The sequence below is a fragment of the Ursus arctos genome, unplaced genomic scaffold, assembly GCF_023065955.2.
Source record: "Ursus arctos isolate Adak ecotype North America unplaced genomic scaffold, UrsArc2.0 scaffold_5, whole genome shotgun sequence".
Taxonomy (NCBI): Eukaryota; Metazoa; Chordata; class Mammalia; order Carnivora; family Ursidae; genus Ursus; species Ursus arctos.
Window position 1 is genome coordinate 54,429,365 of NW_026623067.1, and position 19,283 is coordinate 54,448,647.

Here is a 19,283-nt window from a genome sequence, read left to right on the forward strand (position 1 = left end):
ATATACAGATCAGACCAAAAAGTAGTACGAACTTAACCAAAGGACTTCAAGAATGTTACATGAGGGCTCATTAGCTGTTACAGTCTAGCCTCTTGGCTGGCAGCAAGCCAAGCTGAAGTCAGGTGTGAAAAGGACCACAGGCAGAAAGTAAGGAACACGGAAGCCTTCCCTGACAAACGTGTCCTCTCTGAGCGCCCAGAATTTTCATCGCTCCTTAATCACTCATTGCACTGCACACTAGATCATGAAAAAGCTTAAGAGGATTGATTTATCTGTGTATCGAATCACACCATTTATTGTTATAGAATGGGGCCGGAAGCAGGTACATTTTGTTGGCAAAAGGGCGTCATGTCAGGAGCTTAGCACCCTGAGGCTGAGTCCCAGTTGGGCAATCTGAGGATCTGGTACCTGGTGAGGGAGAGGCAGTGGGCAGGTCAGGAGACAAATGTGATCTATACCTTAGCTTTATTTTTTCCTTTCATTGGTCCTAGTATAATAGGATTACAAAATAAAAGGAAGCCAAGGATTTAGAATTGCTTTGTAGAGAAGTATTTCTAAGAAAAGAAAGGAACCTGGGTAGGGATGCCATCGCCTTACAGGGAAGACACAGAATGCTTATTTGGCATTAGCTATAACAGGATCATTCTTTCTTTTTCTTTTCTTTTTTTTTTAAGGTTTTATTTATTTATTTGACAGAGCACAAGCAGGGGGAGCGGCAGGCAGAGAGAGAGGGAGAAGCAGACTCCCCGCTGACCAAGGGGCCTCTAATACAGGCGAGTCAAGACACAGGGAAGCAGAAGATTCAGGTTAGCATAATTTTATTTCACAGTCTTTTGCAGACTTTCATGGGTCATACTGTGATGCAAGTAATAGGTATCTGCAAACTACCATAGGTGCCTTCTTGGGGTTGCCTGACAGTGATTCAGCTGGTCCTAGGGACTTCCCTCTGCCAGGGGGAGACATTGTGCCCAAGTTCAGCTTCTTGCATGATGGGTGGCTTTTCTCACAGCACAGAGGCCTGCAATCCTACATGGGCCTCAAGATCTCTGGATGCTGGGTGGCTGGCTATCCTGGAAAATTACAGTAACAGTTAGCATCTAAACACAGCCCACCTAGTAACAGGAATCTGTCTGCATTTCCTATAACAAGGCCACTTTTTCCTGCAAGTCCTTAACAGAGGTACAGAGGAAAGGGCCTTGGGTTCCTTTACTGGACCATAAGCCACACTGCGTGTCTAGCAGGGTGCCCTGGCCACTCTTCAGAGGGCAAAGGGTGTTCCCACTTCCTCTCCTCTACTCTTGCTGAGCCTAGTTGTGCAAGCCTCCACTTTCCTCAGTAACGCCCTTTCCTTAACCCGTATTCTGTGATACTGCAGTTCTTCTAAGGCCATTCATGACAGATGGCAGTCCATGAGACTCACCTTTAGAGCAGTTGTTGTAAAGGCAACAGGAATGATAGTCTTTTTTTTTTTTTTAAAGATTTTATTTATTTATTCGACAGAGAGGGAGACAGCCAGCAAGAGAGGGAACACAAGCAGGGGGAGTGGGAGAGGAAGAAGCAGGCTCATAGCGGAAGAGCTTGACATGGGGCTCGATCCCAGAACTCCAGGATCACGCCCTGAGCCGAAGGCAGACGCTTAACCGCTGTGCCACCCAGGCGCCCTGACAGGAATGATAGTCTTAACCCACATTTTAAGTGACCCAGAGGTCACTAGAATAACATAGCAAAATGGCAGTTTCTTCATGATTAAAAATCCTCTTGTGTTCAAGGTTGGCTCTGAACCTGGAGCTAATTGACTCTTCTTAGGCATTATAGCCTCACAGGGTGGAATGCTCCCTCTACTTAAATTATAGCTTCATTCCTGTTCATTGTGTTGTTCTCTGAAGGTAAGTGTTCAGCAGGCCATAAAATGAAGTATTTCTGGTCAGATATCATACAGAGTGCTGAGTGAATCATGCACAGCACTGTGGATGGCTTTGTCAACACCATCACTGTCACTAGTGAATATTTATCCACCTCCTACGGGGTGCTCTGCTCTACTGACTGCATGCTGAATGATCCTAGCATTGGAAGCGAACATCAGGTCTAATGTCGTGGAAATAGTAAAGCCTTATGCAAGTGTAAAGTCACCACTCAGTTTTTATTCTTTTTATTGTTGTTATTGTTATTGGAACATTGGTTAATTCAATTCTGTCCTGAATTGAACTTTAACCAGGATTCGTTTTTATGACAACTAAGGGCATTGCTCATGCATGAAGGGAAATAAGGATTGAATTGATTTTCACAAGTCCTTTTAAGCTTTGTGTCTGAATATCATAGAACCCTGCTATTTTTATTTATTAATTTATTTTTAACATAGTTTATTGTGTAGATACAAATAGGCCATGAGTCTATAGTGTCCCCTAAGACAGAACATCTGCTTATGATTAAAGTCTTATATCATCTGTTCAGCTCACTTATGGGTATTGAGCACTGTCTACCACTTTCCATATTAACAAAGGACTTCATTAAACTTTAGACGAAAATCTAATTCATTGCATGAAATAGAACACCGAGTGCTGTTTAGGTTGAAGTGCTATCCGAAGATAGATAATTATAATAACAGGTTGAGAATTATACATTGTAGGAAGTTTGCTCTCTTTATTTTTTATTTTTTATTTTATTTTAGCACAGGATTTTATTGATCATTGATCATAATCTTTGATTCAAGACATGTGTAGTTCAGTATTTTTAATAGAATAAAGAACACTTGTGAACCAACTGCCCAACCCCAGAACAAGGCCATCACCAAAAAGAAAACCTACTTTTACTGCTACTCTTTATGGTAAATTAACCTGTATTGCCCCTTACTGGTTGTCCATTATCATCAGAAATAGCATCATTCTTATTTCCTTGATATAGTGGCTACTAAATTTTACCCCCACAGGCCATGTAAACTGCATGCCATAAATGATGAAGCTAATACAGCCAATACTGGATACTTTGGTTAATCAAAAATTACCATGTTCTCTTGGGAGTCCTGTTTTTGTGATTGTAGCATCAACTGCGTACCTAATGAGAGAATTGGTGTCAACTAATTCTAGCAGGTGTCAACATCTCATGTTCCGAAGCCTTCCTGACCATTTAACTGTAATCCTTGGTTGATTAATTCATTCATCCACTCATTTATTCAGGAATTTTTCCTGAGAGCCAAGCACGGGAGGTGAGGGCGGCGGGGGGCGGCGGTGGGGGGGGCTTGGTGCTAGGTTTGCAAAAACCAAACCGGGGAGGCAGAGTTGCAGGGAGGTCATTGAAATTGGAAGTGATGCTGCTTTGTGCAAAGGGAGTTGCTTGGGCAGGAGAAGGTGAGGGCTGTTCTTTCTGTTTTGAGAGAGCTAGTGAAGACCACCAGACGAGGTGATGTTTGTCATGGGAATTTTCCTTATGAACAAGCGTTGGAGGTTTAAGGCAACACTGAATGAAGTTACTCTAACAGAGAACAGAGGGAGTTTTGAGATTCCAGTTTAGCTGTCTCTTCCTTCTCTGAAAGCCTACTGACTTTGTCAAATTGTTCACAACCTGCCACTAGCTAGAAAATGAAAAAGTATAAAACTACCTGAAGACCCATTTCTCAGCTGGGGTATGTTCTGTGCAGATACTGTTAGAGCTAAACTTTGTGAGCAAATGGAACAATACACTTGCACTGTCTCCGAATGTGCAATGGGCAAATATAACAGGCATGCAAGCACATAATTGTGAGAAGCTATGTGGTTGCAACATTCTTCCTAACCCCAAAGATATGAAAAGGTGTATTGTATTATCAGTAATATTACAGTGCTATCCCAAAAGTAATTGTCCTCTTGTCTGTTATACAGGCACTCAATTCTGTTTCTTTTGTACAATGGAAATAGAAAATGCATTTGGAAAAAACCCAGAACCAAACAATACAGTGTGTGTCCCCTGAGGTATCTGTGTCATCTCTTTGCTGGAGGTAACGGGGAAAGACTAGTAAACAAAGATTAGAAAAGCATCATTTGGATGTACAGTCTTTCTAATGGTGCTGTAGCAATAATTCTTTGTTTCTTACAGTAACCAAGTCAAAGGCTTAATACGATTCTGAAGCCAGAGCAGACGGCAGATTTCTGTGGACCTGAGTCTGTCAATTAGATTTCTGTGGCTTAGCTACAGGAAGCCATCAGAGGATAAAGACTTAATTTTTCTCAGTGGTGTTTCCTGAAGAAAAATGATCAGTATGCAGTTTTCCTAACCACCTTTCCATCTTGAAACATTTTATTTTCTCTGCTTTCTCCTTCTGTTGTCATTATGGCTATTCATTATTACAGTTGTGATGAATGGGCTCTTGCTGTCTTTGTTCTCACTTTCTTGAATTGTCCTCTAGTTAGGGAGAGTCTGCGCTGGTTCTTGGGGAGACCCCTAGCTTATCTGGCTGCCCAATGCCTGTGAACAGCCCTCTTTGGTTAGCATCCAGATTAGGTTCTTCTTCCCCCTACAAACCTTAGTTTTAAAATCACTCCCATCTCATGGTTGAAAAAAAACTCCCAAAGCAAAAAAAATTTCATTTAAATTTTTTCTCAGCAGATGAGCTGCTCTCATGGCATGTACTGCAAGTTATTTTCAGATTTCAAAGAAATCATCTAGTACTCAAGGGGCAAAGGTGAGACAGCATGGTAGTGAGTAGTGAGGTATGGGGCACAATCAGATTGGCCCTCTGAAGAGTTTAAGGGTTCTTTTTCATGCCACAGCTTTATATTTTTGGGAGCATTAGAATGGTGTTGTCTTATTTTACTTCTTTTGACTCTGTGGGGGCCCTCTGAAGGAGGAAATTTTGATATTCTATACTCGCCCAGGCAGTGGATACTTACCTTCAGCATCTTCGCCCTGGGAATAGGTCACAGGTTTTTTTTTTACCTGTAGGAAGTGATAGGAAGACCTGGAAACCCAACATCCAGGGTTCAATTAATGTATCTTCCTTTGATTTTTAAGATGAGTGGTATTGGATTTTTTATTCATTTCACTGGTGTCATCTTTTCACTGATAAAAGTGAGTGGACGACTCATGTTTACCTCTTCTACCTTGTGGGACAAAGGAGTAACAAGGTGGGACAAGGTGAAGAGAGTCCCTGTTCATCACTCCACTAAGGCTGTGGGAGGGGCTCATCCCTTCTTGTCTCACTGAGAACACAGGTTCATAAAACACAAACATTAAAATTCTCCCTTGAGTTGTAGCTGGGTTATAGAAAGCCTTTAATAAACTTTACTGAGTTCCCTGCAAATCCTAACTCATTAAAACTGTATAAGGTAGTTACTATTATAATCTTTCTCATTTTATAGACAGGAAGACTGAGGCACAGAAGGGAAAAGTAACTTGCCCAGGTTCACACAGCAGTAATTTGTAGAACAGGGATTCAAACTCGGCAGTATGTTCTAGAATCCGCACTCTCAATTGCTAGGCTTGGCTGGTACTCCTCCTTCTTGGTGCTGGCTGGTTTTCTTCTAGTACTTCTTGGGAAAGTATATGCTGCATGTTTGTTTAAAAAAAAAAAAAGGCTCACTTAACTTCTTCATTATAGGATATGACCTGTAATTTTGTGCCTACTACTTTCCAGGTAGTATTTCAAATGGAGTGATTCCTGATTTTAAGAAGGGCTGCTCACGATTGGAAGGGATTGTTGGCCTTCTTGATGAGAAACCTACCCTTCCTAAGATTTAAGAAACTTGTATGCATGGGCTTAAACCCCAAAAATATAAACAAAAGAGGAAACAAAATGAACGGCTTCTCAAGTGTAAACTCCAGAGGAAAGTGCAAAAAAAAAAAAAAAAAAAATCAGTGGTGGTGTTTTGATAGTCAAGGTCAAAGAATTCATTTCCTTTTTCAGAAGGAACCACTTTTACTGTGTCAGCCTTTATAGCTTTATATAATTTATGTACTCCCCTGATGTTAGTGGCTCATGGAAGCTCAGCGAAATTGCTCTAGGAAACCATAATCATCGATTTATTTGAATTTTGGATCCTCCTCTGGGGAGTATGTTTAATGCCCCCTTTTATAGTTCCAATGTGCTATATGACATCTGAGCAATGAGTATTTTCCCCTAATGTGGCATTAAGATTAAAGACCCTAATTGTGTTGATTTGTAGCAAAATGAAGTTTGTTGTTGATTTGTTTGACTGTCCTTGTCTTTGACTCTATGTTGCAGTTTAGGGTAGGGAATAATTTACTGAAATGTCTTGTCTATTCCTTCTGAATTTCAGAAAGCAAACTGCAACAAAGACCTGTCTCAGATGTCAGCGCTTCCTGTTTTGTACCTATTTTGAAAGTCTGATTTAACCTAATATTCAGACTCTCTGGACACTAAATTTCTTAGTTTCTCAAGTTAACATAGGTTAACATGCTAGTTGGTGAGTGAAAGTAGTTCAAGAATGGGCAAAGAACAAACCTATCTCGAGTACCTGTTATGTGCTAGGAATATGCTAGTGTTTATACTAGTGGTTTCTTATTAAATTCTCAAATTCTATGATGCAGTTTCTAATCATCCCACTTTAAGATTGAAAAAAGCAGTATTCCAAGACTTTGAGTATTTTCCCCAAGAACTCAAACAAGGACTAGGACTGAGATGCAAGCACAGGTCTGCTTAGTTGTAAAATGCGTGCTGCATTGCTCACCATGACCTAGAAAATTGTGAGTTTGTTCATTTATTCATTCATTCCACAGATTTTTATTGAGCATCTGCTATATACCAGGTACTTATCTAGTCCCTGGCAATCCAGTAGTGTTGTGTTCAAGATAGAAATTGTGACTGTTTTAAGAATTTGCCTTCAACATGGAGATGGAGGAGACAGGCTGAGAGGAGATGATACATAGTATGTAAATTAAAATTTCATGATCAATGTTTTTATAAAAATAAAGCAGGAAGATTAAGAAGATGTCCATATATACAATGAAATATTACTCATCTGTCAAAAAGAACAATTTCACAACATTTGCAGCAACATGGATGGGACTGGAGGAGATAATGCTAAGTGAAATAAGTCAAGCAGAGAAAGACAATTATTATATGGTTTCACTCATTTATGGAACATAAGAAGTAGGAAGATCGGTAGGAAAAGAAAGGGAAGAAGGAAGGGGGGGGTAAACAGAAGGGGGAATGAACCATGAGAGACTGTGGACTCTGGGAAACAAACTGAGGGCTTCAGAGGGGAGGGGGCGGGGGGAATGGGGTAGACTGGTGATGGGTATTGAGGGTGCGTATTGCATGGTGTACTGGGTGTTATACGCAAGTAATGAGTCATGGAACTTTACATCAAAAACTAGGGATGTACTGTATGGTGACTAACATAATATAAAAATTTTTATAAAAAATAGGCATTTTTGAGGAATATTATAACAAATACTGAGGAATAAGTTATGGAACACATCTTTTTGTTTTTAAATGTGTCTAAGAAATATTTATTATCCATAAGGTTAACAGTGTCCATGGAGTTCAGCAGTCCACATTTCCTTTTTTTTTTAAATTATATTATGTTAGTCACCATACAGTACATCCCTAGTTTTTGATGTAAAGTTCCATGATTCATTCAAATCCACACTGAGATACCACCTTACGCCAGTTAGAATGGCAAAAATTGACAAGGCAGGAAACAATTGTTGGAGAGGATGTGGATAAAGGGGATCCCTCCTACATTGTTGGTGGGAATGCAAATTGGTACAGCCACTCTGGAAAACAGTGTGGAGGTCCCTTAAAAAGTTAAAAATTGAGCTACCCTATGATCCAGCAATTGCACTACTGGGTATTTACCCCAAAGATACAGAAATAGTGAAGAGAAGGGCCATATGCACCCCAATGTTCATAGCAGCATTGTCCACAATAGCTAAATTGTGGATGGAACACATCTTGTACAATACATGACTAAAAGCAGATAAGATTCAAATAATGCAGCTCTTATATAATTAATTTATTCACATTTAGAGTAACTTATAAAATATAAGATAATTATGCTATTTGCCATCACTTTAATTATAATGTTCCAATATAATATTCAACTAACATTGTAAGTTATTTACAAAGCAAGAAATATGAGGAAGATATAGTTCTTTGATGTGTGCATGTGCATATATCAATATCAGGTGTTCAGGTTTTGAAAATAAAATGATGTGTAAAAATTAGAAAAAAAAAGCAGGAAGATATGATACGAGTCATGGCATCTACTTTAAACTGGACGATCAGGGAGGATCTTGTTGAGCAGGTGACACTTAAGGTGAGCTTTGAATGGTCAGAAGGACAGCCCTCTGGAAGAAGAGCTCTGAGGCAGAGGGATGGTGGGGGAGCTGAATGAAGGCAAGAGTGGTGGAGCATGCCGAGAAGGGAGAGCAGGTCGGAGGAGTGGTTGGAAAGGTGCATGGGGTCAAGATCTTGTAGAGTCTTGTTGGCCAGAGTAAGACTTTGAGATTTAAGAGTCCTCTGGAGTGGTATGATTTGTTCATTTTGAAATTCAAAGAGTAGATTAAAGGGCGAAGTGTGAAATCAGGAGTGTCAGTTAGGACGTTATACAAATAACGGCTTGGGCAAAGTTGGCAAAATTGCTGGTGCCGCAAGCAGGGTGGTGGTGGTAGCGATGGGGAATTGTGGACAAGTCTTTAGGGATGTGTCCTGGAGAGAGTATCATGGGGACTAGCTGCTGCCTCTGATCTATCCTATTGCGTTGCAAATGAAGCGGATGACTTTGTGCATCAGCCTTACCCCTGTCAAAATGAGGACCACTTGGATTCCAATTGTTCATGTTTCATTGTAGTTGTAAAATATAACAGGGAGAAGATAATTTTATTGATTAAATGGCACACATTGTAATATATATGAAGAAAATGAATGCATTATTGAGAAAAATAAAAGAAAACTTGAATAAATGGACATACCTTGCTTTTTCCTAGAAGGAACAATTTACTCAAATTGTAAGGCTATCAATTCTTTCCAAATTGTTCTAATGATTTAACACAGTTCTAACAACAATGTCATTTTTGTTTGGAGGGGGAACTGACAGAATAATTACTAAGTGCATTTGAAAAAATAACCAGTTGGTAATAATGATGGGAAAATTGCCCCCTCAGACATTAATATGGTTTATAAAGCTGTAATGACTAAAACAGATAATAGTAGCATAGGAATCAGAAGGAAAGTCTATGAAATAGACCAGTAATGCTAAAAATGGACACAAGTATATATCAAGTTCTGGAATGAAATCAATAAGTAATTACAAATGAGTTATGAATTTATAGATTGTTTTATAAATGCTGTTCGGACAGTTGATTTAATAAATTATAAGAAATAAAGTACATCTTACACCAAGAAAATCTAGATAAACTAAGTATTGAACTTTTAAAAAGTACTTTGAGATATAAGAAGAAAACTTAGCTATTTTTATAACCTTAAGATAGAGATTCTTTCAAATGGATGATCAGAAACCAAAAAAGGAAAGAAAAATTTTAAGTTCTCTGCAATTGAAAAAAAAATAAAAAATGAAAAAATTTGGGAGAAATATATTTAGTACATCATTTTGGCAAATGATTACTATGTAATGAGCCCTGAAAGAAAATCATATACGGACATGTAATGCTTCACAAAAGCACTAATACAAATACCAAAGACATGAAAAATGCTCTGCCCTTGAGCTAATTAAGGAAGAGCAAATAAAAGATCAATGAGATTTTATTATTTCCCCTTTAAAATTGGCAGAGATGATAAAATGCCAACACCCAGTGCTGGCATTGTGGGAAAGAGAACACTCTTTAATACACTGCTGATAAGAATGAAAATTCACACTTCTTAAGGCAATTTGGCAATACGTGATAAACCTGTACTTTGTTTCTAGGAATTTATCTTAAGGATGGTAAAAATGTGTGTAAGAAGTTAGCTGTTAGTATATTTATATCCTCATTCTGTATAAGAACCAAAATGTCCCAAGAGAAGATTGATTATATACATTATCATGTAGGGATAACAATGGAAAACAGTCATTAAATACAATGTGGTAGAAGCGTATTGACATGAAAGACCTCCACACAATATTTCAAATGAAAATACAAAGCATATACAACGATATGTTAAGAATGATCTCTGCTCCCTTTTTTGTTAAATTGTGGGGATATGTATGATACATGTAGAAGAGATTTTGTCAAGCTGTCTCTGAGCGAATGTGATTGTAATTGGTTTTGCTATCCTTTTTACATATCTAATTAGGAACATTTCTATTGTAAAAGTATTTTGAAGCATTGTATCTAAGAGCATGGGCTCAAGGTTCATATGGACCTATGCACATCTACCTAGTGTCATTTGACATTGGTTAGCTAACTAAACCTCAGGTTTCCATCTATAAAATGTACATCATAATAATACCTGCCTGGTAGATGGTTATGTTAAAAATAATGCATAAAAAGCGCATTGCGTATTTTTGTCACAGCTTTCCCTGTTATTTATTTTAGTTTATTTTTTTCTATTGATATTTTAACAAAAATTTAAAAACATTCCTTTAGGGGCACCTGGGTAGCTCAGTTGTTTAAGTGTCCAACTCTTGATTTCAGCTCAGGTCATGATCTCAGGATCATGAGATCACGCCCAGCATCAGGCTCCGCTCTTAGTGGGAAGTCTACTTGAGATTCTCTCTCTCCTTCTTATCCTTCCCGCCCCCCTTTTTCTCTTGCTCTCTAAAAAATAAAATAAATAAATCTTTAAAAGAATATTATATTTAAAAAATACAAATACTCTTTTAAAATAGGATGGATTGACTTTATCATTCAGTGAGGATTGGATAAGCATCAGCTCATCTTCTTGGAGGGTCAAAACTATTTTTTTTTCTCTTATTTCTCACTTGTCCCAAATGTTATCTCTGGATTGCATACAAAAATGCAGGTTCCGCCAGTCGGGACAAGGCAGTTACCACTCCTTCACAAGATTATAAAACCACCTTGACTTGAGTATTTCTGGGTGCAATCCCTGAGAATCCCACTGCTCTCCAGTATCAGTTTGTCAGCTGTGAGACTATTTGATTTTGGAGAAGAAAAACAGACCAAGAATAGTACCTGAGAATACCCCTAAGTAGTCCTAATCCTAATGTCTTCCTAAATGATGGGTAAGCAAGATAGAGCATTTTATTTTATTTTAATTTATTTATTTTATTATTTTTTAAATGTTTTTTTATTATGTTAGTCACCATACAGTACATCCCTGGTTTCTGATGTAAAGTTCGATGATTCATTAGTTGCGTATAACACCCAGTGCACCATGCAATACGTGCCCTCCTTACTACCCATCACCAGTCTATCCCATACCCCCACCCCCTCCCCTCTGAAGCCCTCAGTTTGTTTCTCAGAGTCCATAGTCTCTCATGCTTCGTTCCCCCTTCTGATTAGCCCCCCTTTCTTTATCCCTTTCTTCCCCTACCAATCTTCCCAGTTCTTATGTTCCATAGATGAGAGAGATCATATAATTGTCTTTCTCTGCTTGACTTATTTCACTTAGCATTATCTCCTCCAGTGCCGTCCATGTTGCAGCAAATGTTGAGAATTCGTTCTTTCTGATAGCTGAGTAATATTCCATTGTATATATAGACCACAGCTTCTTAATCCAGTCATCTGTTGAAGGGCATCTCGGTTCCTTCCACGATTTAGCTATTGTGACAATGCTGCTATGAACATTGGGGTGCATATGGCCCTTCTCTTCACTACGTCTGTATCTTTGGGGTAAATACCCAGTAGTGCAATGGCTGGGTCATAGGGTAGCTCAATTTTAACTTTTTTTTTTTTTAAGATTTTATTTGTTCATTTGACAGAGAGACAGCCAGCGAGAGAGGGAACACAAGCAGGGGGAGTGGGAGAGGAAGAAGCAGGCTCCCAGCGGAGGAGCCTGATATGGGGCTCGATCCCAGAACGCCGGGATCATGCCCTGAGCCGAAGGCAGACGCTTAACGACTGAGCCACCCAGGCGCCCCCCAATTTTTAACTTTTTAAGGGACCTCCACTCTGTTTTCCAGAGTGGCTGTACCAACTTGCATTCCCACCAACAATGTAGGAGGGATCCCCTTTCTCCACATCCTCTCCAGCAATTGTTGTTTCTTGCCTTGTCAATTTTTGCCATTCTGACTGGCATAAGGTGGTGTCTTAGTGTGGTTTTGATTTGAATTTCCCTGATGGCTAATGATTTTGAACATTTTTTCATGTGTCTGTTAGCCATTTGTATGTCTTCATTGAAAAAGTGTCTGTTCATATCTTCTGCCCATTTTATGATTTGTTTATTTGTTTCTCGTGTATTGAGTTTGAGAAGTTCTTTGTAGATCTTGGATACCAGTCTTTTATCTGTAGCATCATTTGCAAATATCTTCTCCCATTCCGTGGGCTGCCTCTTAGTTTTTTTGACTGTTTCCTTGGCTGTGCAGATGCTTTTTATCTTGATGAAGTCCCACAAGTTCATTTTTTCTTTTGTTTGTCTTGCCTTTGGAGATGTGTCATGAAAAAGGTTGCTTTGGCTGATGTCGTAGAGGTTGCTGCCTATGTTCTCCTCTAGGATTTTGATGGATTCCTGTCTCACATCGAGGTCTTTCATCCTTTTGGAGTTTATCTTTGTGTATGGTGTGAGAGAGTGGTCAAGTTTCATTCTTTGGCATGTAGCTGTCCAATTTTCCCAGCACCATTTATTGAAGAGACTTTTTTCCATCAGATGTTTTTTCCTGCTTAAGATAGAGCATTTTAAAGCAATAGTGAGAGCCTTTAAAAGTTTGGTTTGGTGCATAGGTTTTGTGGTACAGATGTAGTACATGTGATTCCTTGTGAAATACACCCAGAAAGGGGTGGTGGACCAGTCCGTGGGTTATTTATCACTAACCGTGTCTTGGTTCACTCATACCTGTGGTTATGCCATGTATGTTTCAAGAAATAATATTTTCCACAGCGTGCTTCTTAGGTTTTTGCCTAGTCACACATAGAGTTATCTGGGGCTTAAGATAAGGAGGAAGGATTGGGGCGCCTGGGTAGTGCAGTCGTTAAGCGTCTGCCTTCGGCTCAGGGCGTGATCCCGGCGTTCCGGGATCGAGTCCCACATCGGGCTCCTCAGCTGGGAGCCTGCTTCTTCCTCTCCCACTCCCCCTGCTGTGTTCCCTCTCTCGCTGGCTGTCTCTACCTCTGTCAAATAAATAAATAAAAAATCTTTAAAAAAAAAAAAGATAAGGAGGAAGGATTAATTATGCCTTTTAGATGAGTGTTTAATTATTGTTGTTAAACTCTTCATTCCTCATTCTTCTTCTCTTGTTCAGTTACTCCTTCTTCCTTATCCATGGAACACATTCATCACCTGTTAGCACTTTTTCATTCAGGAATGGCTAGATTCAGCGATTGTAAGGAGGGCTTTATCCACACACGTTTCATATTTTTTATGTATTTAAACACATTGGTCTGTGTGAAGACAGCAGAGAGTAGGTGGGTAATGAGTTACAGCACTGCTTTGCCTTGTTAAGGAACATCACCAGAATTTTCAAAAGGGGTTTCCATCTAGTCCTGTATGCTGTAAGTTAAGAAGGTGGATAAATCTCTAGCACTGGCTGGTAGATTTTTTTTTTTTCTCAATCAGGCATTCATTTGAGTCACAAAAAAAGAATTGGATCCAATAAGATATATGCAGGTTGACAAGTGGCTTATTTAACTTAATATGGAAAAATATAAAATAATGGAAACTAGGTCAAAAATGGCAAAAAGGATTAGGGCTTAAATGGAGACAGGCTTCCAGACAATGAAGGGAAGAGGATCTGGCAGTAATAGTGTCTGTAAACCCCGACCCATCAGCTTCACGTCTGGCAGTAATTAGGAGGCCAAAGGAATACTGCAGTGAATCAACTGAGGACGAGAATGGAAAAGAGAAAGGCTTGATAGGCTCCGTGAGGCCGGATGGCCTTACAGAGGAAGGGGAGGAATTGCAGGAGGCAGTCCCCTGTGTTAGAAGGAAACAGCAGGGGAGCCTCCTCTCTGTCCTCTTTGTGGGTGGCCATATGACTGACACGGGAGAGAGAGGAGACAGAGTAGTCAAGCGAAGAATGGTGAGAAGGGGAGCAGGTTTCCTAACACCATGACCTGTTGGGAGTTCAGGTGCTACCGCCTGTCACTTACTCAGGTTCTCTAGTTTTCCCCCTGTGGGCCTTGTGGCCCACCTCTCCCTGCTAATTTCCATCCATCTCCTTTGCACTAGACTCCAAGAAAGAGTCAGCTCTTTAGTAAGGTCTGTCTCAGTTAGGACCCCTCCATCTTTTTTGACATCCTGCTACTGAATCCTTCCTACTTCCCAGGAAGGCAAACACACTCAGACATGACAGCTTTTTGGACTTTAGCACTGGGTTCTCCAAGACTTGCCAGTCTGTTCCGTTATTTAACCAGGACACATACCAGCTGGGTTGAAGAGTGCAGCTGGATGTCTTTCAAGGCTCATCTGAGCTTCAGCTGCAGTGTATTTTTTGTGTTTGTCTACATCGGGGTTGCCAGTTCACGCTGGGAAGCTGAGCAGGAATCCTTTCTCTTCCATTTGCTCTGTAGAACAGCATGTGCAAGGCGGTGTCTAGTCAACACTCTAAGGCAGTTAGGATTGCTCCAGAGACAGGGGAATGAACTATGCAAAAAGAACCATAGGCTCAAGTGGACATGCTGGTTTCTGGAATCTGAATTCAAATATGGCTCTTTTCTGGTGTTGGAAACTAATACAATATCCCAGGACAATGAGAAAAGCGTGGTCCACATGGTGTCTTTGTTGAGTCAGTCCTCAGCGGGGGTGGGGTGAGGCTCTGGGCCTCTTGGGGTATGAGAGGAAATACCAAAGAGCCAAGCTTAGCAAGGAGGGAAATTAACTCTCATGGGTCACCCAGCATGCCCATACTATCCTCTACCAGGAAGGACTTAGGCACTGGCCTACATTTGTCTTATTGTGAGGACAATCAAGTTGTTGACACGGACAGTGTCACCTAATACACCATACTTTCGAAAAGTAAAGATATCAGTTTTTGCCCTCTAGGCTTGTACATTTTTGTGGGTAGTCAGAAAAAACAAAATAAGGTATTGCTTATAAAATATGATGGATGGTGGTAACTGGTATTTATGAGAAAGATGAGGGGGCAATGGGAGTGTCAGGGAAAGGGTTGCATTTGATTGACTTGAGATATCCAGATGTTTGGCAGTACACAAACGTAATTTTAAATGTCTGGGCATTTATTTTCAGTTATCTGGGAGAAATTCAGTTTGTGTGCATTGTAATATTCTTGTATAGTGCATTATAATTTTCAAAGCACTTTCATATCTGTTATTTCTACAGACTGTGCCTCTGCCAGTTTAATGTACATAAGCACTTTGCTCTGTTCAGGATTGGATTTGAACTCTCTTACATTTAGGTTTAACAACACATTTAGGTGACTTACTGGGACAATGCTCTTTTCCATCTTAGGAATGTCTTAACGGTGAACATCAATCATTCTGTCAGGAAGCCAAAGAGCAGGACATCCCCTTGGTGGCCTGGAGGACTCTTGAGAAGCTCTGGAATGTGGAGTCTTAAACACAGCAGCATGTTAGGGTTCTCCTATGCTGCCTGGGATAGATTTCTGTGTCGTGTAAGCGACAGCCCTTGGAAACCATCCTAGTCATGTGTACAGGGTCACTCCACCGTCATTGTCACACCCAAGCCCTAGCACCCCATCTCCAACTCAGCTGTGCATTCTACTGTCACATTGAATTCACTTTGTCTAAATGAAGTTCATCCTCCTTGTTTGCCCCTTCCTGTCTGGCTTCTTCTCTTGAGTCTTCAGTCTTCAAGGATTCTTTAGATCCTCCCTTTTATCCCCCCGCCCCCTCCGTTTAGTAATCTGCCCATTCTTCTGTCCTTCTTCCAGTCACCTCTGGGCCAGGTCAGGACTTCTAAACTCTGAACAAATGTCTGAATAATTACATTTCTCTCCTCCCCGGTCACTTCAATTTCAGTCCGTTTTTGTGTTCAGCTTCTCATCCTTCCTGAGCATGGACATCATCCTCTTGCCAGACCAATCTGAAAATTTCTTGCAGGTTTCCATTCTCTGTGCTCTTTGTTCATGGCCCCTCCTGCCAGTATCCAGTGAGAAGAACCAGCCCCCTTTCTCTTTGTCCTCTCTAAATCTGACTCCTTTATCAAGTTCTTGCTCAGCTGCAGCCTCCTCAAAAGATAGGCTTGCCAGATAAAATACTGGACACCTGGTTAAATGTGCACTTCAGATAAATATTTTGTTACTTTAAGTATTTATCAAATAGTGCATGGGGTACACTTATGCTAAAGAAATTACTCATTGTTTATGTAAAATTCTAATTTAACTGGACATCCTCTATTTTAATTTGCTAAATCTGGCAACTCTATTCCAAGAAGTCTTCTCTGGCTACTCTGACTGTGTAGTCCCTGGAGCTGTGGAAGGCCTATAGCACTTAAAATCTTTGTACAAGAGGTAGAGTATAAGTAGTACATTAAAAACTAGCACTGTTTGCATTCTTTGATTCAGCGATTACTAAGTAGCTCCTATGTGCCAGGAAATGTGTAAGGCAGTATGGGTGCAGAGGTAAAGATAGCGCCTGTTCTTATTGGTGCCTGGCTGGAGCAGCAGGCCCCGCAGCGCACGATTACAGTGCAGCATTGTCATGGCCATGTGCTTGCCATGGGGTGACTTCTTGGAGGAGATAGGTCTTGAAGAATGACTAGGAGGGAAGGAGGAAGGTCTTTCTGGGCAGAGAGAGAGAAATATATGCAGAGGCCCAGGTGAGGGAGAGATTAGGATATGATCAGGAAGTTGGTAGAATTTCCTTGTTGTTCTAAGGGAAGTGTGTCTATAAGATAACACGTGGTATGTCTGGAGGTCTGATTATTCAACATTTACCAACACACCCCTGAAGATCAAGTCTGGAAGATTGAAAAAAACCAGATCATGAAGGTTTTATATCTCATGCTTAGGAGGCTGAATGTTGTCCTGAAAGCTGTGGAGAATCATTGAACTGTTTAGAGAAAGGACACACTCAAATTTATATTTCAGGAAGGAAGTCAGAGAATAGATTCAAGGGTCAAGACTGGCAGAAGGGAGACCAATTTGGTGGCAAGTACAGTAGTTCAGGCTAGACATGCCAAGCGTGCTGGGATTTGGTGGTGGACATGTTCAAGAGATGTGAAGAGCATAACATCAACAGGACCTGGGGCCAAATTGGACACATTGGTTTATGGAGGGGGAGAAGTGAACATTTCTGGCTTGGGCAACTATGGGGATGACAGAGCTATCCATCAAATTAGTGAGTACGGGAGGTTAAGCAGGTTTGAGGGGGTGAGAATTATGAGGAGATCCGTCTGAACGTGTTTTATCTCACACTTGGCATTTATTATATTTGGTTGTATTTTGTTACTCATCTCTTCAAGTGCTCTGTTGTCTCCCCACGTGGACTGTGATCCTTCTGAAGTCTTGGACTACATTAACCAACTTGGGGATGCCCCGTAGCCTTTAACTCATTACTCCTGCCCCCCTTGCCAGTTTACCTCACCACACAGGGCTGTGTGAAGTCCCAAGCTAACACTTCCAGCAGCTGCAAGCAATATGGTCTGCAGAGATGAACATGGCAGGAACTTTCAGCTGGGACACAGTTTCACCCCAAAGATGAGTTTTTCCTCTGAGGGTAGTGAAACACCCGAACTGACCTTGGTCCCTTCTGAGAGGAAGGACCGTATCTCAGGGTGGCAGCAGGAGGCTGCAGGTCAGTTGGGTGATGACCGGGCCCTCAGAGATCCTGCTTTCTCTCTTTACAGAACCCCATAAATCCTTCCAAAGGGAGTAATTCCCTCAGGATCAAGAGAGTCCTCTACATTCCTAAAATCAGTGAAGGCAAAAATGTACAGGGATTTCTCAGAAAAGTGAATGTGGTGTGAGCATGATCCCTGGGTGTTACTATGCTGCACAGAAGGCCCCCCCTTTCCCCCCTGGATGGCGTTCTTTGCTCCCAAGTTAACTCATGCACTGGATTTGGTCCAAGTACATTTTGTTTCTTGATTTCCAGCCAGGCTTCTCTCAGTTGTGGTGCATTCTCCTCTTTGCTCCCCTCCCTCCCCAATCCCCCTCTCTCTTTTTATAATTATTTCAGCTTTTCTGTGTGACTGAACTGATACAGAGGAAAACCCACCAGCTTAGGTAGGGCTTCCACCAGAGTGAGGCCAGAGGGACTCTGTGAATGGCTGGCCCCTCACTCAGCAACGGCCTGCGTGGCAAGGTATGTGTAAGAGCAGCTGAAGCAGAAAGTGTTTGAACTCTGCCCCCGCCAAATGACTTCCAGATGTGTAAACCCCAGCCTCCCTCTGCTCTCTGACTGTAGCCCTGCCAACATACATCTGCAGATTTCTGGTGCACAGGAAACATGAAAGAGTGTCTTCTACAACATCTGTTCTCTTTCCCTAGCTCCCCCCTCTGTCTTCTCGGACTTTGCCCTGTATTTCATCTCCCCCTAAACAAAGTCATTAAGGAATCACTGCACAACTCTCCTTGGCCCATAAATGCCAGCTCCCCACTCTCCCCCTAGAGCCTGTTCTTGGCTCTCTGGACAGTTGACCAAAGCACCACACGAATCATTAAGGACACACATTGACTTGATGCAGGAGAAAAGAACCGAGTTTTCTCCGTTGGGCTGGTGCCAGTCCACAAGTTGCATAGGGAGAGTTTGGCCACAAGGAGGACCGAGCAGAGCCCTGAAGATGACAACATGGGTCTCCATGAAGAGTTTGCCTGCTGCACACCCTTGGGAGAAGGTGAGATCTTTCAGGAAGAACCTTTTTCTGTGGACGTTCAGTTTCTTGGAACAAACCAAGCAGGCTTCTGGAAACTTGGAAGCATTTATGTGCAGAATGAATTCTTTGCCTCTCCCGTGTCCTCTGGGGTATGGCACCAATCAGGCTAAGAGGACAGAAGAGGACCTGTTCTTAATGTAACTCAAAGGGGGAGAAAAAAGAGAGCCTTTGAGAAATATGGAGCAGGAGACTTTTATGGAGCCACTCATTCTCATTAGGAAAACGATTTGGCTGCTGTGTAAATAAATGCTTGACCTTCATTCTGTCCTTCATCCATATGGACCCAGAACTCTCTCCAGCTCCGTCCCAGGGGACATGGAATGGAGCCAAGTGACAAAATCTGGGAGAGGGAAACAGGGTGCACTACAAAAGGGAGCAGAGAGTTGAAAGGGTCTTTGGGCTCGGGCCCGAAAGAGGAACAGTTACAGGTGAGAGGTCC

At 41.2% G+C, this 19,283-nt stretch overlaps 1 long non-coding RNA gene across 1 annotated transcript in view; it reads left to right on the forward strand.

Moving 5' to 3' along the window:
- The first annotated feature begins 703 nt into the window (after nt 1-703).
- LOC123001044 (uncharacterized) overlaps nt 704-19,283 on the forward strand; it is a 420,245-nt gene continuing 401,665 nt past the window's right edge. Inside the window, exon 1 of the long non-coding RNA XR_006409555.3 lies at nt 704-806. This is a non-coding gene — a long non-coding RNA (uncharacterized LOC123001044). The remainder of the gene's footprint in view (nt 807-19,283) is intronic.